General features: G+C 37.0%; 1 long non-coding RNA gene across 1 annotated transcript in view; it reads right to left on the bottom strand.

Moving 5' to 3' along the window:
- Window positions 1-5439: 5439 nt before the first annotated feature.
- Window positions 5440-23250, bottom strand: part of LOC132111438 (uncharacterized) — a 61982-nt gene continuing 44171 nt past the window's right edge. The window contains exon 3 of the long non-coding RNA XR_009424806.1: window positions 5440-5592. This is a non-coding gene — a long non-coding RNA (uncharacterized LOC132111438). The remainder of the gene's footprint in view (window positions 5593-23250) is intronic.

Here is a 23250-nt window from a genome sequence, read left to right on the forward strand (position 1 = left end):
AGTGATAAACGCGAAAATATAGCCGCCGCCATTTATTGCTGACACTAAATAACAAGATTTATGTGTGCATGTGTGTGTGTATATATATATAGTATATGCAAACACACATATATAATAATTGTCAAATAAAAATCACATTAGATATAAAAATGCAATGACACAGACATTTTAATCGTAAACTGCTAATATTTATGAAATAATTTATGTTATAATATTCATTATAACTAATAAATACAATTATAGAAACATGTAAATAAGAAGGTACAAAGATGTCATAATATTATAACTGTAATATTAGACAGAAATACAGTATTCTATAAAATGGCTCCACTAACATTTCACTAAAATATAATAATTTATAAAATAAAAAAATTTACTCATATAATATTTCTTTCAAATAAATCCCAATTGATAGAAAGTTTGGCGTATAAAAAAAGATATTTATACAACAATGGCTTACGTGTGTTTTTTGGGGGCTACTGTATTTACATAGATATTTTCAAATACATTTCAAAAGTATTTCTGCTTCGTTTCTGAATATAAAGTAAAGCTTTTCACGCAAAACCTTGACTGTGGGTGTGGTTTAAGCCACCAAAAATATGCTCTTCACAGTCTTCAGGTCCCGCTGTTTGGATGCCCTTCCAGAGAGCAGACTCATTTCCTCTTGCAGCCTCAAGCTCTGTTTTCCACCAGCTCTGCTAACCCCCCGTAGCTCTGCAATTTCAAAATAAAGTGTCTTTTTAAGCAAGCGGGCTGTACTGCCTTTTCAACTTGTTCCAATGGAGAGCGTCTCTTAAGCAAAGCCCCATTGAGCGGTCTCGTGGCACGCTTGCTAATACCATGCTCACTTTTATTCCCTCGAGCCTCTAAAATCCTCTTAAAAGCGCTCAGACGTAGTCGCGCACACACACCCACAGCACCACACTAAAACAAGACAGGGAAAATATAAACGGAAACATTCGCTAAATTGCTGCACTCCAGATGAGTCTGATGAACTGAGCCCTTTGATTGCATTTTCAAGCTCTGCATAAAATTTGTACGCCATTTTCTTTTAATATGCATCCTCATTTGCCACACTGTACCGGGAACATGAGTTAATCAGTCCCGCCCATAACCCAGTCCTCTATCTCCAAAGAAAAAGAAAAATGGCTAGGCACTGTGTAAAGGAAAATAAATGTTATGTGCACTTGTGTGTACGTGCGAGTGTGAGTGAGAGGTGGGTGTGGTAAACGCTTGATGTGCCATCCACCCGCCGACCGTTCCCTCCTCCGTCTTTCAAAGGTGTGCAGTGCCCTTTAAGCACAGCTCAGTGGCTTACAAGACCGGTTTCAGACCGTGTTTACCCGTCTGTCAGGCTCACTGATGCCTGGGTGTACAACGATAAGGAAAGGTTGCCGTTTAAAGCCTCAGCGAGCTTTGCTAAACAAACTGGCGGCAAATGTGCATATTAAATCAGACAGACAAAACAGGTTGGAGGAAATATAATGACAGAGTGACACAAACAAAGCAGGTGCTAAAATGATCCCATTTAGTCATTTAACAAAAGCAAGCACATTTGCACGGCTTTCAGCAGCCGCAGTCTTTTCCTTGCTCTGAGTTTCTAACCATCTCGCTGTCTGCTTTCAATATTTCCCTCTCTTCCATGGGTGAGACATCCATGAAATCAGGGAATATGATGAAGGAAGCTGCTTGTAAAATAACTAATATATTATATTTGGGTGAACAAGATGGCATCCATGAACAGTATCCATGTTTATAGGAAGTGTTGAGGAGACTAGAGCTGGGCGGCAAGATGGTATATATATTGTGTGTACATTTTGAAGAATGTTGAGATTCGAACAACACTGGACCCCACTGACTTTCATTATATGAACAAAAATAGATTTTTTTTAATGAATTTTTTTTTATATAAGTTTATTGGAATATATAAGTATATAGGCATCATCATATTTCATGGAAATAAACTTGTGACATTTTATTACAAAGTTTAAATAGAATTTGAACAGACTTCGACTTCGAAAACACCTAAATAGAAAAATCTCGAGTGTTTCCATCAACAAATGTCAACAAAGACCTGTGCAACCCATTTAAGACTATTTTTGGACCTAATAAAAGAAACAATGGATTAAATATACTTAATATGCTCCATATCATCCAAAAACAGGCATTACCACACATTATTTAAAATTTGTAAACTGTACAAGATACTGTGATGTAAACTTTTTGTTTATATATAAAATGTTATATAAGATTTTGGTCATAACTCCCACCTGTGAGCATTGCAATGATGAGAGCATTACAAAATTTGTGATTTATATTTTAGGAGGAGTGAAGTTCACTAATCTATATTTTTTATCCATTTATAAATTTAACTATTCCCAACTAACTGAAAAAATTTACCCTACTCCAGTTTCCCCTATTCACCATCATCAAATAACAAGAAAATGATAATGCAATGGCAATCTTGATGTAAAATATCCCAGTGTGAACAGACACTAGTCCATCGATCAATAGTCCATTAGCATCCGTTATCCTCCAGGCCTCACAAAAGTCATCTCCCTCAGTTTATTCGTCCCCTGGCCCCACATAACTACAGATTAGCTCACTCAGTAGGGCCTCCATTCTAACCGAAGCCATTGTGTGCAACCGCATTCACCCTGAGACCAGAGTCACCTTAACGAAAGTGCAAAATTAAAAAGGCGCTCAATCTCACAGTGAGTCCTTGTGCTTACAAAAGCGGCGGAGTAGAATAAATTGCAGCCACGACGGAAAAACAGTCTGTGATAAAAATATGAAAAAGAGCCTGATTTAATTTAGTGCTCATCTGCTAAGGGCTAGAAAAATGAAATGATATTTTAGAGGCATAATTCATCAAACCAAGCAGTGATGTCAAAGCCTCTCAGTATGGAGCAAAGAGAAAAGTCTTCAAAGCTTCCAGAACCCATGGCATCAAACATCGCAGGGAACGTGACTGCTTCATTAGCATTCCCGAACACTTTTCCATGCTCAAATTAACTTCGGCATTGTGAAATTACTGATTAAGCGATCTTGAGTGGTGGAGCTGAGACAAGTGCTGTTTGTTGGGCTGCTGTTCTGAGGGTTTCTGACGAACTGGTGCTCTGTTTTAGAGTTCCACAGAGGTAAGGGCGTCTCTCTTACCTCATTGACATTGATGCCATTTCTCCTCATGTACTCTCGGTCGTTGACCTGACCCTTCTCTGCATAGTCCATGGTTAGAATACGCTTGGTGGAAAGATCCCAGTGAATCTCCAGGAACAAAACAAAGCAAATGTCAGTTTTTACAGGATGAGAGAGTGGGATAAGTTGTGCCACATCTTATTTCAGTTGTTCTAGGCAAATTAGATATGCATTTTAAATAAATAATGAAAAAAAAAAGATCTCTAAAGCACAATCCCATTCCCAAGTCTTATTTTTGACATTTAACATTTTTGCACTTCTGTGAACCAGTTAGGAATAAAATGTTGAAGTAGTTAAACCATTTTTAGTATATTGTATTTATTTAGATAGTATTGGTATGGTTGCTATACAGCTGCTAGAGAGTTCTAAATGTTTTTTAGAGTATTGCATTGTGGTTGCTAGGGAGCTAAGTATTTTTTAAGCATTGTTATGTGGTTACTAGAGAGTTGAGTGGTTTTATGCTGTGCAGTCCCTAGCGCGCTCTGAGTGTTTTTTTTAAGCATTGCTATAAGGTTGCTAAGGAGTTCTAAATGTTTTGTAGAGTGTTGCTTTGTGGTTGCTAGGGAGAAGTGTATTTTTTTTAAGCATTGTTAGGTTGTTCCTAGGGCACAGGTTTTCAAACGTCGTCGGGAGAGGCGTCGTAATCTAGTTTTGTTCTTTAAACTGTTGCTATTGAACAGCCTACAGTATTTTTTGTTGACCATTCGGTCCACAATCCACCTCTCTCCTCTATCCTGTCAGATCTGAGGCAAACACTTGACGCCTGACAATATACACACATGTGCGTGCTTCTCGTGACATCATCTTTAGCAACTTGTTTTTCAGTTCGGTTCCATACACACTACACAGAGTCTCTGTAAATGCGGTTATCACTACCTGTATTTTGCGGGAGTTAATGTGGTTGTCAAATGTGGCAGTCACTCTTGTATTTTAGTGAATCGTGTGTACAGAACGCGATTAAGTAGTAAAAGTGAACTGACAAATGAGTTTAGCTGTAATGTATATGTGGCCTATCTGTACCTCTAGACAATGACATCGAGAAAATGGGTTCCAGCAATAAGATTTTCAGTGACGGATAATGGCAGATGCGCAGAATTAGCTATAATCTGCACATAAAGCTCAAAGAAGCAGGCGTTTTTGATGATTTAGATGACCCTCCTTTTCCATACAACAGCTTCCTGTTCCTGAACATCACTGCTTATCTGGTGCATCGCTCTACCACCTAATCTCACTAATTAAACATTTTCTCTACATAATGAGGAAGTTTCATTGTTTGTTTGTTTTTTTAAGGCCTGGCTTTTGCCACCACCTCTGGTGACACACTTTCAGCCTAGTTCCTCTTCTTATCAAACAAACGTCAACTATAAAAAATCCCTCCATTACCTCCATATAACCCAGCCATTTTTCATTTGTGCAACAGCCAAATGCTATGAACTGCCTGCGATTCCACTGCACTGCCGCCACTGTATAATCATGCTTGTTTTACAGGGTGAGAGGCTGATGCAGAGAGCCTGGGATTTATTCCTGACATGGCAGCTTGTGCAACGCTGTCAAACATTTTGACAGAGCTAATAGTGTGCATTAGAGGCACAAATCTGAGGGTGTAAACCCAGGCAATTCTCATTACCCTGCAGGGCCAGCCAGGTCTTTTTGTTATTCATTAAAAATGAAAGAGGGACTTGCCTGGAAGCATTTGGCAGTTGTAATGACAGATTATTTATTGCAAAGTCTTTTTGCTGGGGAGAAATATGAGGGTACTGGCGTCTAGCCAAAACAGTGTGGAAAAGTGTAAGTTGAAGCTATGGTGTTTTAACGGGACTTGTAATGTGACTTGCTTCACTTGAAAGTTGACAAAATTCTAAGAATAAAATGTTGAAATGTCAAAAACGTTTGAGCTTTTTGTTTTGTAGTGCTGGAGTTTTCATTGCATTCATGCAACCTTGAAGGGCACACTACTCTTAAGAGTCGTACCAAATGAAAGTGAGCAACTGAATTCATTCCTGATGGCTGTTGACAAAGTAAAAATCAGTGGTCACTTCAAGAAAGTAATTTTGCCATTTATGAACCTGGGTAGCAAGTCCTTGTGATTCATTTTAAAAGCCAAGGTCATTTAAGACACTAAGATCTTTTAAAAAGACCAATTGCTGCCGTATACCCAAAGACTGTCATTGGGAAAAAATATTTACTTTTTTTATGGTTTTGCTAAATGCCACACTGAATAACACTTTCACAAACCTTCAAAAACTTAAACTGCTTGAACATGTATGCTATTTTCTCAACGTTTTGTCCCTCATTGAGGAAGTCCAGCTCTAGAGGCATGTTATTCTTGGCTTCTTCCACCAGTCACATAAAAGCAAAGTCTGGAAACAACCAGAGGACAACCTGCAGGATAAACTGAAAACAGACACACATTTAGTTTTATTTATTTACTTTATCCATTGCATGTATGTTATATGAAAAAGTTTGATCAGGCCAGAAGAGTACAATTAAATTGCATCACAAAAGAGTGATCCAGACTCTGACGGAAAGAAAAAAGTAATAAAAGAAAGAAAAAAAAAGAAAAGAAAAGTAAAACATACTAAACATCTTATGGTCTCTGTAAAGGGTATCAGCTGTAGAATACATTAAACTGAAGCCCAGACTCTGAATTCAATTAGACCTGGCCATAATAGAGTAATTATATGTGATACAAATGAAATTGTAGGTTCATAGACAAATGGCTATTTGCAATAAAAAGAATGAATAAAACTGTTGGTTAAATGATGGATTCTATTTCTTAAGCACTAATTTCTTAAGCCCCTAGATGGATCAAGCCATACATAGGCGTGTGACAATGATAAAGCGTTTGAATTAGGCATCAGAAACCAGGCATCGGCAGATCTGCTCCCTCTGTAATTACCTCCATCACAACAATGTCCTTGGAGCTTTGGCCATGTTTGCACTGTTCCAGGTTTAAAACAATTAATTAACGAAGTCTGAAATAAATTAAATTATTAAAGTTATTATTTATTTATTATTATTATTATTATTATTATTATTTTTAAAGTAAACATTAGCCAGAGGAATACTAAATATATAGAGAATTTTTTTAAAAGAAAATAATAATTAAATAAAGATATAAAAACCTTTTTTATTATATATATTTATATATTATGTTATTGTAATATATTAAAATTTTAAATAATATGTACGAGAAATATAAAAAAATCTTATATGTAATATAAGTAATATAGCACAATATTCAGAACTGTATACAAAATAACTATAAATATGTTATAAAAATATAATCCAAAATAGCATAATAATAACCTGTACCAAGGTCTGAGACATTTTGTGGCTCTTTCCAACACTTCCCCAAAAATGTGTTATACTCAATGTAAATACGGTCTACAAAGAAATATGATATTCCACAAGGAACAAATCATTTAATTGCCAGTTCAGTTATAACAGTGGGGGAAATTATGTTGAGCAGGGTGTAAGCAGGGCATCTTGTAAATGCAGCTGGTGAAAAATAGCATGACTGATCAGTATGCCACTTTTTTCCTGCGATGCCAACTGCAATGAATATTCAACACAGACACAACAGGGGCAGTCAATGTCAATGTCACCTTTATTTATATAGCGCTTTAAACAAAATACATTGCGTCAAAGCAACTGAACAACATTCATTGGGAAAACAGTGTCAATAATGCAAAAAATGAGAGTTAAAGGCAGTTCATCATTGGATTGAGTTATGTCATCTCTGTTCAGTTAAATAGTGTCTGTGCATTTATTTGCAATCAAGTCAACGATATCGCTGTAGATGAAGTGTCCCCAACTAAGCAAGCCAGAGGCGACAGCGGCAAGGAACCGAAACTCCATCGGAGATAGAATGGAGAAAAAAACCTTGGGAGAAACCAGGCTCAGTTGGGGGGCCAGTTCTCCTCTGACCAGACGAAACCAGTAGTTCAATTCCAGACTGCAGCAAAGTCAGATTGTGCAGAAGAATCATCTGTTTCCTGTGGTCTTGTCCTGGTGCTCCTCTGAGACAAGGTCTTTACAGGGGATCTGTATCTGGGGCTCTAGTTGTCCTGGTCTCCGCTGTCTTTCAGGGATGTAGAGGTCCTTTCTAGGTGCTGATCCAGCATCTGGTCTGGATACGTACTGGATCCGGATGACTGCAGTGACCCTCTGATCTGGATACAGACTGGATCTTGTGACCACGGTGACCTCGGAACAAGAGAGAAACAGACAAATATTAGCGTAGATGCCATTCTTCTAATGATGTAGCAAGTACATAGGTTGTTATGGGAAGTGTTTCCGGTTCCGGTTTACCTAATTAATGCAGCCTAAAAATCCTTTAACGGATTTGGATAATAAAAGCATATTAGTATGTTATGTGTATGCCAGGTTAAAGAGATGGGTCTTTAATCTAGATTTAAACTGCAAGAGTGTGTCTGCCTCCCGAACAATGTTAGGTAGGTTATTCCAGAGTTTAGGCGCCAAATAGGAAAAGGATCTGCCGCCTGCAGTTGATTTTGATATTCTAGGTATTATCAAATTGCCTGAGTTTTGAGAACGTAGCGGACGTAGAGGATTATAATCTAAAAGGAGCTCATTCAAATACTGAGGTGCTAAACCATTCAGGGCTTTATAAGTAATAAGCAATATTTTAAAATCTATGCGATGCTTGATAGGGAGCCAGTGCAGTGTTGACAGGACCGGGCTAATATGGTCATACTTCCTGGTTCTAGTAAGAACTCTTGCTGCTGCATTTTGGACTAGCTGTAGTTTGTTTACTAAGCGTGCAGATAAACCACCCAATAAAGCATTACAATAATCTAACCTTGAGGTCATAAATGCATGGATTAACATTTCTGCATTTAACATTGAGAGCATAGGCCGTAATTTAGATATATTTTTGAGATGGAAAAATGCAGTTTTACAAATGCTAGAAACGTGGCTTTCTAAGGAAAGATTGCGATCAAGTAGCACACCTAGGTTCCTAACTGATGATGAAGAATTGACAGAGCAACCATCAAGTCTTAGACAGTGTTCTAGGTTATTACAAGCAGAGTTTTTAGGTCCTATAATTAACACCTCTGTTTTTTCAGAATTTAGCAGTAAGAAATTACTCGTCATCCAGTTTTTTATATCGACTATGCAATCCATTAGTTTTTCAAATTGGTGTGTTTCACCGGGCTGCGAAGAAATATAGAGCTGAGTATCATCAGCATAACAGTGAAAGCTAACACCATGTTTCCTGATGATATCTCCCAAGGGTAACATATAAAGCGTGAAGAGTAGCGGCCCTAGTACTGAGCCTTGAGGTACTCCATACTGCACTTGTGATCGATAGGATACATCTTCATTCACTGCTACGAACTGATGGCGGTCATATAAGTACGATTTAAACCATGCTAATGCACTTCCACTGATGCCAACAAAGTATTCAAGTCTTTGCAAAAGAATGTTGTGGTCAATTGTGTCAAACGCAGCACTAAGATCCAATAAAACTAATAGAGAGATACACCCACGATCAGATGATAAGAGCAGATCATTTGTAACTCTAAGGAGAGCAGTCTCAGTACTATGATACGGTCTAAATCCTGACTGGAAATCCTCACATATACCATTTTTCTCTAAGAAGGAATATAATTGTGTGGATACCACCTTTTCTAGTATCTTGGACAGAAAAGGGAGATTCGAGATTGGTCTATAATTAACTAGTTCTTTGGGGTCAAGTTGTGGTTTTTTGATGAGAGGCTTAATAACAGCCAGTTTGAAGGTTTTGGGGACATGTCCTAATGACAATGAGGAATTAATAATAGTCAGAAGAGGATCTATGACTTCTGGAAGCACCTCTTTCAGGAGCTTAGATGGTATAGGGTCTAACATACATGTTGTTGGTTTAGATGATTTAACAAGTTTATACAATTCTTCCTCTCCTATGGTAGAGAATAAGTGGAACTGTTCCTCAGGGGGTCTATAGTGCACTGTCTGATGTGATACTGTAGCTGACGGCTGAATGGTTGCAATTTTATCTCTAATAGTATCGATTTTAGAAGTAAAGTAGTTCATAAAGTCATTACTGCTGTGGTGTTGGGAAATGTCAACACTTGTTGAGGCTTTATTTTTCGTTAATTTAGCCACTGTATTGAATAAATACCTGGGGTTATGTTTGTTTTCTTCTAAAAGAGAAGAAAAGTAATCGGATCTAGCAGTTTTTAATGCTTTTCTGTAGGATATGTTACTTTCCCGCCAAGCAATACGAAATACCTCTAGTTTTGTTTTCCTCCAGCTGCGCTCCATTTTTCGGGCTGCTCTCTTTAGGGTGCGAGTATGCTCATTATACCATGGTGTCAAACTGTTTTCCTTAACCTTCCTTAAGCGTAAAGGAGCAACTTTATTTAAAGTGCTAGAAAAGAGAGAGTCCATAGTTTCTGTTACATCATCAAGTTGTTCTGAGGTTTTGGATATGCTAAGGAATTTGGATACATCAGGAAGATAACTTAAAAAGCAGTCTTTTGTGTTAGAAGTGATGGTTCTTCCATACTTGTAACAAGAAGTAGAATTTACAATTTTGGCTATATGAATTTTGCAAAGAACTAAATAATGATCTGAGATATCATCACTTGGCTGAATAATTTCAACACCATCAACATCAATTCCATGTGACAGTATTAAATCTAGAGTATGATTTCGACAATGAGTAGGTCCTGAAACGTGTTGTCTAACACCAATAGAGTTCAGAATGTCTATAAATGCTGATCCCAATGCTGATATAAATGCTGATCCCAATGCATCGTTTTCATTATCAACATGGATATTAAAATCACCAACTATTAAGACTTTATCTGCAGCCAGAACTAACTCGGATGTAAAATCACCAAACTCTTTAATAAAGTCTGTATGGTGCCCTGGTGACCTGTATACAGTAGCCAGTACAAACATAACAGAGGATTTATCATTAACATTTGTTTCTCTGGATAATGTTATATGAAGCACCATTACTTCAAACGAGTTATACTTGTAGCCTGCCCTCTGAGAAATCCTGAAAACGTTGTTATAAATTGAAGCAACACCTCCACCTTTGCCTTTTAGACGTGGCTCATGTTTATAACAGTAATCTTGGGGGGTGGACTCATTTAAAATAATGTAATCATCAGGTTTTAGCCAGGTTTCTGTCAAACAGAGTACATCTATATTATGATCAGTGATCATATTATTTACAAAAAGTGTTTTTGGAGAAAGGGATCTGATATTCAATAAGCCAAGCTTTATCATTTGTTTATCCATATTGCTTCTGTTTTTTATTTGTTGAACCTCAATTAAATTGTTAATCTTAACTTGGTTTGGACGTTTTTTGTATTTTCTAGTTCGGGGAACAGACACAGTCTCTATAGTGTGATATCCAGGTGAAAAAGTCTCTATGTGCTGAAAATTAACTGATCAAAGTTAAGGCAGTGGAAGGGGATGCCAAGAGGAAGTGACAAATTTCTGAGTGCCATAAAATCCTACCTTTCACACTATTAACGTCACCTGGCAACCTCTACAAAAGCGAACGAAAGTGCAGCAGATGAAGGTCATCTCAAATTCGGTTGTTCTTTTCAAAGCTTCTAATTATAGAATGATGTACTGACTCTTAATGGTCTAAATCCTAGTGATGTGCACACATTTTGGGTCTGCATAAAGAGTGCATTTTGGGAATCATTTCAATTTTCTCAGCAATATGCAAACAAAATCAACTAGTCAGGTCTTGTTAAAGAGCAGGTCATATGGTATTTTAAAGTTACCTAATATTGTGTTGGAGTCCCATAACATTTAAGGTCAGAAAACATTGTAATTTTCTTAGAATATATATTTATTATTAGAATCATTTTTCAATGATTTAGAAATGATTTGTTGAAAGCAGTTCTGAGTTTAAGGTCTGTAAATCCCTCCCTTCCATAAGCTTACTGTGCTCTGATTGTGAGTCTGTTCTGATTGGTCTTTCTGTATACACAGAGCCGGAAATGAAATGCTCATTACCATAATTAATTATTTTTGCTCTGGAGGGTTACTTGTAAACAAAGAATGTTACAAAAATAGCATCTATATTACCTTGTCAAGTTGAGCTTGAGTCGGAGGATGATACCTATGCAGTCGCTCAGCCGGAAACTCCACCACAACCATGAATTGATCAGGACATTTTTCAGTGGTAAGTTTAAACGTTGTATGTGGTACTTTACGTGATGTGATGGCAGTTTTATTGCATTCATTATTAATATTTACTATTTGAAGTGCACATGTAGGAACTGTGTTAGACATGATGTTAACACACTACCTTGTGGAAGTGTTTGTGGGCATGTCAGAGTGTTCGTATTTCGCGGCAAGTTGGAAATTATCAAAAATGTGGCACCTTGTGATGTATATAGGTAACAGGCCGAAGATTCGAAAATATGACGACTTGTTAAAGGGTTAGTTCACCCAATAATCAAAATTATGTAATAAATAACTCACCCTCATGTCGTTCCAAACCATCTTCGGAACACAGTTTAAGATATTTTAGATTTTGTCCGAGAGCTCTCAGTCCCTCCATTGAAACTGTGTGTACGGTCTACTGTCCATGTCATGAAAGGTAAGAAAAACATCATCAAAGTAGTCCATGTGACATCAGAGGGTCAGTTGGAATTTTTTGAAGCATCGAAAATACATTTTGGTCCAAAAATAGCAAAAACTACAACTTTATTCATTATTGTCTTCTCTTCCATGTCTGTTGTGAGAGAGTTAAAAACAAAGCAGTTTGTGATATCCGGTTCGCGAACGAATCATTCGGTATAACCGGATCTTTTTGAACCAGTTCACCAAATAGAACTGAATCATTTTAAATGGTTCGCGTCTCCAATACACATTAATCCACAAATGACATAAGCTGTTAACTTTTGTAATGTGGCTGACACTCCCTCTGAGTTAAAACAAACCAATATCCCGGAGTAATTCATGTACTCAAACAGTACACTGACTGAACTGCTGTGAAGAGAGAACTGAAGATGAACACCGAGCCGAGCCAGATAACGAACAACAGACTGACTCGTACACGAGTCAAGAACAGTTTCTGTCAGACACGTCTGATTCGAGAACCGATGAACTGATGATACTTCGCATGTGTAATTCAGCATGAGGCAAACTGACACACAGAGCGTCTGAACCAAACTGATTATTTTGGTGATTGATTCTGAACTGATTCTGTGCTAATGTTATGAGCCCAGCTAAACCGAAGGCTTGAATCAAGGGCAGTCATCGCCAATGACGCCATTACGTCGAGCGCAAAAGAACCGGTGAACTGTTTTCTTCAACTGGTTTATTGAATCGAACTGTCTGAAAGAACTACTGGTGATCCGAAAACCGATGCAACCGGTTCTTGACTCGTGAATGAGTCAATGTTTCACTCATTATCTGGCTCGGCTCGGTGTTCATCTTCAGTTCTCTCTTCACAGCAGTTCAATCAGTGTACTGTATGGGTAAATCAATTACTCCGGGAAATTTGTTTGTTTTAATGGAGGGACTGAGAGCTCTCGGACTAAATCTAAAGTATCTTAAACTGTGTTCCGAAGATAAACGGAGGTCTCACTTGTTTGGAACGACATGAGGGTGAGTTATTTGATTATTGGGTGAACTAACCCTTTAAGGCAGTTCAGAGTCGACTCTTTCTTTTGAGAGACTATATCTTTATTTATTATGCTTTCTTTGTTTGATTAACTTTGCAGACCGTTTACATTGAAGGAATTTATTTTTTATTTTATTTTTTTTGAAAACCCATGACTATACACTCTTAGAAAAAAGGTACAAAAATGTACAGCTTATGAAGCCCATCTAAAATCTGATAATATTTGAGCTGTATAAAAGCCAAGTTAATCTGCATTAAAATTCCCCTTTGCTCATAATGAGTCCAAAAATCGTCAGCTCCAATTTGGAAGCAGCCAAATTCCAAAAGCAGAATTAAGAAAATAGAGTGAACAGCTCCGACTCATCTGATGACTAAGTTAGCAGATTTTATCATCATCCAGGTTGGACTTCTGCCATCTACAGTTTGTCAGCTGAGCAGCATGGGGTGGACCAGAGGCATGATGCCAGGGTCTGCTGTCTCAGGTGTAGGACCTATAAGAAATATACACTTCTCACCTTATGCATTCACCCAGAAATTTTCCATGCAAATGGCCCTGATCAAGACTGTTGATGTCTGGAAGGCACCCAGGATGACAGGCTGTGAGTAACATGTAAAAGAACAAAGCATGAGGTAGTTGTGAATATCACAAACAAAGTTTTTCCTCTCTGAATGTGAAACTTTTTTAGTGACACAACCAGATAAAAATAGAGCTTCTTTGTGTCATGATTAAGATTTACCAGTTCCTGGCAGAGACAACAACTCTATATATAAATGATATACAGAAATACCCCAGTTCCTCTCATTGGCTTCTTTCTCTCCTTACATTTAAGGTAAACATGAAGTTAATTATCTAATTAAGAATTATATCTAAATTTTAAGCTTATAATTATCATTCTGAGTAGGGCTGGGCTATAAATATAATTGCCTTTAAAAATATTGTGATATTTGATCATATCGGCCACCTAAGCCCCACCTCCACCACGCCCTGCCCCACCTTTCGTCTTCTTGCAGTTGAATCTTTTGTAATCACAATAAATGTGCACACAGAAATCAAAAATGTAATTTTATAACAAGTAATTTGATTCCTGACCTTACGCATCTGATCTGATTTCCAAAATTGGAATAGCTTTCAAATTCCCAACCCCCAACTAAACTATTTCATTTTTGCATGCAAAAAGACCTGTATGGCGACTAAGGTTGTATGAAAAATATTTTATCATATATATATATATATATAGTTTATCATTGGTTGTTTTTTCCATGAAAATGTCAATAATCATCTCTTACCTGACTGCTGACATGGACATCGCAATACTTATGAGACATCGTCAATATGCGATAATATCCCTAATTCTGAGACCCCAAATTTCTATATATAATCCCTCCCACGGCTTTCAAAGCATATTTGCTAATGTTGGCGCAAACCTTCACAATGTTCTGACTCAAGTTTCTAGATCTTTTCTAACGATTTAAACTTACAAATTTCCTGTAGCAGACCTCTGAACAGTCCCAAATTGACACTTTTTTCATTTTATGAATTCCAAAAGTGTATTCAAGCTACACCAAATATTGCGAGAAACATATTAAAACATGCTTGCAACACTTAAATATGCTAAAAACAGAACAGCAACACCTAGCTACATCAGTATGAAGTCTAATAATAGGGTCTGAGATAGCCTAATATGTCTGATATGGTATATGGTCTGTCTTGAGTTTTAATTGGTCAATCTGACTTTTTCTGATTTTGCCGGAATAAAGCCTTCAAGCTTTTTCAAGATTTTCAAACTTTCAGACTAGGCATTGGTAAAGTTTGTCATCACACTTCCCAACCCAAAACACGTTCTATTAAGTTATCATTTCTACTACTGGGATGAAGTCCAGGACTGACCATCATGTAAAATATAAAAAGATGGTTTGTTTTGTTGTTACTGTCTATATATACTTGCAGGTTTATCTGAAATAGCTTCTACCACAATAATAGACTGGCTCATTCAAACAGTCGCACAGCAGGTCAGTCCAAAATTGTACAGACAACAGAAAAAGAAAAAAAAAATGTGTGGAAATGTGTTTGTGATCCGAGGATCCCGTCTGTCCAACAGTAACAAGCACCAATTATTTCAAAGGCAAACCTCGGTAAACAAAGCAAAGTGACCAGACTGAGGTGGTCAGTATCTGAAACTGAGAGCAACCTTATATACACCTTATTCCGTTATTCAAATAAATACTTAATTAGGAGCCCATTTATAAAAATTTCCAACAAGCATAAGCAGTCACTGTTCAGTCTAAGGATGCTATGCCAGATATTTGGCCTTCATGTATAGCAAAACAAATCAGCCCCCATCAAAACAGTTTTTTTTTTACACAGATAACCTCTCTGATTAGGCTAATGTGAACTTGACCATGGCTAGTTGCTCAGAGGGATCTTCCTGCACTCCCGAGATGCCTCTACAACATATGACTAGCACTTGCCACTCTGTATGAGTTATGCAACCATATCTCTAGGAAAGCTCTCATTACACCATAGCCATGCAGATTATTTTTTGTGGGTATGATTTGACATATAGAACTTTTGACACAAAAATGGCTGATTTTTACCTCTATATTCAAGTAATATTGATATTATACACTATATATAGTGTTTTGCTTTATAAAATGACAGTTTAACCATCATTCTATGATGAGTCAAGCAAGATTTTGCATCACACACTGACCCCCAGCTGAGTCACTTCTTTTGCATCTGTCATTCAAAGCCTGTAGGGCAGGAAGCTATGATAGGCTCCTCCCACTCCCATCTCCATTCTTTACACAGTGGGACAAGAATAATGGAAGCAATTAGCTACAGCAGAGGTCAAAAAGGAATCCCTAGAGAGCTGTAGTCATTAGACTAGCCTGTCTCTTGTCATATGCAATATGCTCAGCCCACAGTACTACAACAGCATTCACTACAGAAGTCGCTGTATCAAACCTCAATTGTGCATTAATTCCCTCTGGAGTTGCGTTTCAATATGTCCTGCATAGCACGAAAGCAAAGGTCTGGCATTTGTATTTTTGTACCATTTTGCCTTGTTTTTGCTGCAGCGTTCACGTATTTGACCCAGTTTGTCCTTTCTGAAATGATCAGATAATCAGAGTTTTGTCTCTTTTTTCAAGCCAGCTTATCTAAAGCCACAGATGACTGGGAGCACAGATCAGCCAGTGCCTGCGATGGCCTGATAGCACAGTGTGACCTCTGACCTCCCGCTGAGCAGCCAGAGCCATTATTGTGCCTCACTGTAATCACAGTCAGCTGAGACTGTCACAGAGGGGATTCACAAACAGAGGAGAGAGATAGCGGTGTGAGCGGCCCTCAAAACAACTAAAACCTGCCTATTGACTGACCAATGAGGTTGTGACATTCATTCACCTGTTAACAAATTAAATGTGAAGAGCTGAATAAAATAATAAAATAAAATAAAATAAAATAAAATAAAGGTCACATTTACAGTATTTATATAATGCTTTTTACAATACATTTTGTTCACAGCAGCTTTTAAGGGATAAACAGGAAAAATAATGATTCAATGATACAAACAAAATTATACAAAAAAATATAAATAATTTAAAATCAAATATAAAATTAAATAACTATATACTATAATACAATTATAAAATAATATAATAAAAATAATGTATAAATCATTATTATATTGATTATATTATATTACTAGTAATTTAGGTTGTTATGCAGTTGCTAAGTGGTTTTAGTCTGAGTAAGCTGTGTGTATTAGCTTTAAATTTAATTTTAGCTTTAGATTTTGATAAACTACCCACCATCCCCACTGAAACTAATAGCATAACCAAAAAGATAAATCGTATATAAATGTGAGTTTGTGAAACATTTGGAATTAAGCAGATTTCTGCATGAATACTTTCCTAATAAATATAAGGGGTTTTCAAAAGTGTGTGCGTGTTACAAAACTAAATACCTTCGATATCTCAAAGATAACTCAACAAATCCACGTGCAGACACACACTGACAGCCTGAACTGAATCAAATAAAGAGAAGCCTTGCTTTTCTGCGAAAAAAAAAAGACAACTGTGTGTCTCACAGTATTTACTGCTGATAAATGCAATAGTTTACTTTTGCACGAAAGCCAATTAATATTTTTATAAATGAGTTTTCCCATTATTCTTTTAGAGAAATCCTTTCTTTGCGGACTGTAATTATTCATCCTAGTGAGAATGGCGATCTTATCTTAATTACACAAATACAAAAACATGTTCACCAATGCAAAATGCCAACAGTTGACCATTCCTTACTAAATTATTTTTCTGAACTTTGAGATTACTTTGAAATGAAAACGATGGAACCAAACACATTGGGATGCATTAAATTGATCAAATGACTGTAAAGATATTTATAAAGTTGCAAAATATAATGTTTCTTAAATAAATGCTGCTCATTTATCAGAGAATTTTGAATATAATGTATTATGGTTTCCACAAAAATGTATAGCAAATGTTTCTTGAGCACAAAATCGGCATTTCAGAATGATTTCTGAAGGTTTATCCGACACTGAAGACTGGAGTAATGGATTCATTTCTCTTTTTTCAATCTTATTGGACTGCAGATAAAAGTAAATTACATTTAAGTGTTAACCAGTCCAGAATTAACCTATTAACTCTGTGACTTTATCTTTAAACTAACAGATGTGATCAAGATGCACTCCAGATGAAAGTCAGCTCGACTCAGGACTGAATTTGTGCTCTCCGAGAGGGATGTACTCTAAAGCAGCACAAGGCAACATCTTGTGTTTTTCCCCTTCTCTTCTCCCCCCTTCCTGCCGCTATAATCCACAAATAAAGAGCAACAAACCACTTAAATTCTCAAATAGATGAAGCAAAAGATGTAAAGGAGCTGCCTCCCATGCTGAGCTCAGTTGGAGACAGGGCAGCTGGAAATGTTCCCAGGCAGGCAAAACCTGCAGATTCAGCCCTTTTCCTGAGATCTTCAGGGTCAGCATCCACGCTCTTCAAGCCAGAGAAACTGTGGGAGTCACGGACAATACCAGAGCATTTTACAGGAGAGAGCCTCACAGTGTTTCTCACAAACACATGGGCTCAACACACTTGGCAGCACGTCAGACAGACAGTCGCTTGGCAGTCCACCTACAAAACTTTATAAATCACTTCCATTAGCTCCAAGTAAGAGTAAGAACCCAGAAACAATGGACACATGGGAATGGGTTGCATATAATTGTGCAGCTTATAAGTGGTTGTTATAAATTGCAAAAACTTATTTTTCTATCAATTTCTTAAAATTAGCTAAAGTTTTAAACACATGAACTAACAATGAACAAAGTTTACAGAATACAGAATTTGATTATCTAGGTTAATATTTTTTTCCATACATCTGAATCTATTAATAACATTTTAAATTGCATTAATGTATAAATGAATGAATAAAATGGTGAACAAGGGACAGAACATTTAGAAATTAACATTAACCTACATTGACAAATGCAGGTGAAATTTTCTTTATTGTAAGTTTATGATACTTTAAAGCATTAACTAATGATATTTCCTAGGTCTAGGTAAATTACTAGTGGTAAACCAATATATTTGTTGGATTATTATATTAACTGGCAGATTTACTACATACAATTTGCCATTTTAAAATGAACAGGCATTGGGATAAATTGTTTAATAGGCCAATATTTGGTATTTTTAAAACCAACAATATCATAACCAGACGTAAACTGATATGATCCACCCTTATGTCATCATTATTCTTAAGTGTTCATATGTAATGTTTACACATGAACTACTGTTCAAAAGTCTGAGGCTGGTAAATTTGTTAGATTTATGTTTTTGAAAGTCTCTATATGCTCACCGATAATGCTTAAATATACAGCAAAAAGTGTCAAATTTGTAATCTTATTTTTTTCTCTCTTTTGTATTTTAATAGATTTTAAATTTAAAAGAACAATTTATTTGAAATGGACATAGAAAAAAAATTTAAAAGGCAAATAATCACATAGATATGTTTAACAGTAAATTAAGCAAATTACTATTCTATATTCTATTATTCTAAAAGGGCTTGCAAACATTTGTACACCTCAAGTTGTTATATGCAAAATGCTTAATTTTGAGATATTGTCACTATGTAAATCAACTTTTCATTGCTATACAAGCATACAGTATGCTAGAACTACAGTACACTTTATAAACGAACACCCACTATTACCTACTATTAATAATGAGCTGTTAATATATTGACCACCAATTGAGACCATGAAATACTGAATGTAATCACAATCAAGTGCTTTGAAGGCCACAACATACAATCTCCTGGGCAATGCGACAACAGGATCTTGTTGCACTGTCACCATCACAACCCTTACTTCCTTTATCTCTCTCTCGCTCTCTCTCTCTCAGGTTACAGGGACGGGTGAAGAGCATCTTCAAGTGCTTCTTCTAAGAGGCTTCCTTAAGAGAGGCCACTAAACTGCATGCAGTTGAAGCCTCTAGAGCAAAGAGTGAAAAGAGAAAAGCATAGAGACAGGAGAGAATTGATTATGCCTGGTCTGGCGTTAACCGACATTGTGCCTGGCTCTCATGAATCCCATTCAAATAATTGCACAATAATTGCTCACCATAAAAGACCATCTTGAAATCAAGGTCTCGCCAGAGTGACTCCACAAAAGACTTCATTTTCATTTCACACATTCTTCTCTGAGGTACTCATTTCAATTTCTACATGAGGCGCTGTGAATAAAACATAACATATTATGAGTGATTGCAACAGCTAATTTGCCAAACTCTCTATAGACTGTGGAAACTCCCGGAGGAAGATGTTCCTAATTTTTCTGGCAGTCTGCAAGCTTGTGAATCTCTCGACTGTGGGCTGAAACTCTGACAGGCCTCTCATTCACACACTGGCTCGGAAACGACACAGCAGGCCCTCGGGGAGCTCACTCATGCACACGCACTGGGAAAAGCGACGATCCCAAAGGCTTCCAATCACCAGCCGCATATGCCATGACATACATTACCCTACTGCTGCAGCACTGACAGTCCAGACTACTTGCAGCCATTACATCTCTAGCTTCCTGCAAAGAACAACTTGGAGTAAGCATGATGACTTGAAAAGGTTTCAGACCAGGGTAATTCCATGATGCAAGCAATTATAACACTCAAGCACATCCTAAAGAACAAGGATGCAAAGATTTTGGAAGGTCCATATGGGCAGAAGAATCAGGTGTCGTTTTCAAAAAACAATTGTGAGGGCTGTGCGTTTCTGCAGCCTGAGGGCCTGCTGTGATGAATGCTGACATTTTTACAAGGAGCGTTTAAGAGCCAAATGTTTCATCTGGGAGGTTTAAAAAGCAAATTAACTCAGATCTCTAGCCTTGGGGCATCTGGCTAATTTGATTTGGTGTGGAGGTGGAACACTGATGGGGTCGCTGTTCATTTTTTTTGTTACTGTGTAGGAACAGTACTAGGATCCAATTTGCAGGTGCCAATATTTTGGGGCTTTTTACTCATTTTTATTGAATGTAGTAAGTAAACTATTGTAAAGTTAAGTTACTGTAACTTATTGGGTAGAGAACTGGAATTAAATGAAGACATGATACAGGCTAGATGTCACTTCTGCTATTTCTGAGCAGCGGCATTAGTGTTACAAATAAAAACAGATTTTCAAATTTGGGAATTACCAATTTTTCATTAAGAGTTATCAAACACAATAAAACATTCAGTTCTTTTTACTGAAACAAAAACATACAACATGACCAGTGTAATTCAATTCACAATCAAATGACTCTGACAGTTCTGGCTAAAGAATCAAAAACACAAATGTGACCAGTGTAGTCTGATTCACAAACAAAATGACTCTTATGAACCTGTTCTTGTTAAGGAGTCAAAAGCATAGAAGGTGACTAGTGTAATTTAATTTGTGAACAAATTACTATTATGAACCAATTCTTGTCAAGGAATCAAAAACATACAATGTGACGAGTGCAAAAATAGACATTGTGACCCATGTAATCCAATTCACAAACAAATGCAGCTTTTGAATTCACTCAACTGCACCCATCAGAATGGTTACTGAATCGACATCTGACTCACTTAGTGAACTGCAAGTTATCATTATTTTCAGTGATGTCTGTGTTGAAATGAAGAAAGTCACAACTCTTCACAGAGTAGATCAGAGTAAGAGACTGTTGACACAAACATTAGAAAAAAGCAATAAAATAAATATGAAAGAAAGTACAGCACTTACAACTTACTCTCAGAACCACATATATTTATTTTCAACATCCCTGAACACAACTGAAAAAAACACACTCAACATCTATGAAGATAATTGCTCTCTATTATTTACTGAATTGAGAGTTTTTCAAATTTTTTAAACATTCAAATTCAGGCAAGACAGACAAGTATTATTAGTTTTGGCACCTTTCATTTCGTTTGAAAGTAGCCAAGGCTACATTAAAAATCTAGACGTGACATGCTAATAGCCACATCAGTGTTCCTTCCAATATATAACAGCAGGTGGTCAACGCCAATAACCTTTGTATTGCACAGTATGGAGCCACATGGTACAGCGACCTCATTTACAATTCAAAGAGCTTTGCATTCAGCTGTGTTCTGGAGGATGTTTCTCATCTGCCTGCTTTCATGTTGTATGCAGTCATTTTGAAGACATTTGGCAGGAATAATAAGAAGGTTTCTTACACAATTGCATATGTATAATCACAAGCAACATGCTTTTTGTGATGATGAGCGCCATACTGCTGCCTCTCCTGACACTATAATAGCTGTGGTAAGCTCACATTTCCCCGGTGTCTCTGAGGTATAATTAAAACTTCTTGTAATCATTTTCCCCCTTTAAGATCCAAACACTGAAACACCTACCATAGAAACTAGCAACATTTGAAATGCACAAGGAAGTTCAATGATTAACAAAAGGACAGGGGTTTCAAATCGCCCTTCATATCACTGGGAATCACAGCGGTTGACTAGTCACACAACAAATCATCTTTTTTTATATCTTTTTCTATACTATTCTATACCTCGTATCGCCTACAGGGAATATCCCTTCACGCAACTGTAAGCTTTTATTAACTTTTTTTATTTTTATTTAATTTATTGCATGCAGGCATCATTTACTCATACTTACGTCATTTTCAACCAATTTGAATTTCAGCAGAACACAAAAGAAGACATTCATAAGAATGTTCACGCTGCTCTTTTCCCAGCAAACCACAGAGGGGTGGTCAAGCTCCAAAATGACAAGGGCACTAAATATACAGTATGACAACATTCCACAACACTCCTTATCTTCTAAAGGCGTAAGATACCATTATACCATTATATTAAACATCATTTTTTGCATTCTATGGAAGAAACGTAGTATGCCATTAACTACCAGACTGATTTTGTCTGTCAGTGAAATATCATGATCCCATGTTAAGCTCATTTTAGGCTCACTAGTAGAATCAGTAAGATTTAAGCAACCCAGCTCGTCCACCTGCAATTATGACAAAGGGTTGTTAACGTCTTAAAAGTGCTTTGCACATATCACATAGTGAGTGCTAAAGTATTTCATGGACGCACTGGAACACTCTGGATTAAAATGTGAAAAACTAAGAAATTGCATGTCAGCATGCAGCTATTGAAAGTTGCCAAACCAGCATGCATGAAAAGTGTCATAATTAGTCATTACTTGTGCTGTTAAGTGCATAACCTCTTTTCAGCCTTCTTCAGATCTGAACATTGGGCCATAAAATGCAGCCTTCCTTGAGAAATGGATCAGCATAACAAGCCTAGAGCCAAAATGTAGGGTATTTGAGAAGGCAGAGCCCTTTTGCAAAGAAATGTGAAGATGCCTTTGACCTAAACACAGAAAGCTTGGGACTGACAGCCGAGTCATAGAGCGTTGTGACTGTTTGTGATGTTAATTACATTGAAAGAAGCTGTAAAACAAGCCACAAGACTCTGCTCCATGAATGGGGAAGTAGGCACAGCTGGGACGCTTATAATCAGAGGCAGAGCATCAAACAAAGAGATTAAATATGATCTTTTTACAGCACTAAATAAATCAACTTCTCTTGGAGCCACATTCCCTCACACTGACGAGTATCTCAGATAACTGACTTTTTTTCCCATGTCACCTGCTATACATTTGGTGTTTTTGGTGTGTTGATTTGAATCAAGCAGCTTTTGTAAAGGTTACATTATGTACTGTATGAGCAGTCTCAGTCATATAATCATCAATCTCGCCGTTAAGTACACCGCTCCTGTTGACGGACGGGTAGGTAAGAACCCGAAAATACCATATGACCATAAACGTGTTAAAAAGGAATATTTAACCCAGAAACATACATTCCGCGAAAATTTAAACGCCAATATGTTGTTCCAACCTGTTCAACTTGCTACAG

The sequence above is a fragment of the Carassius carassius genome, chromosome 31 (assembly GCF_963082965.1).
Source record: "Carassius carassius chromosome 31, fCarCar2.1, whole genome shotgun sequence".
Classification (NCBI taxonomy): domain Eukaryota; kingdom Metazoa; phylum Chordata; class Actinopteri; order Cypriniformes; family Cyprinidae; genus Carassius; species Carassius carassius.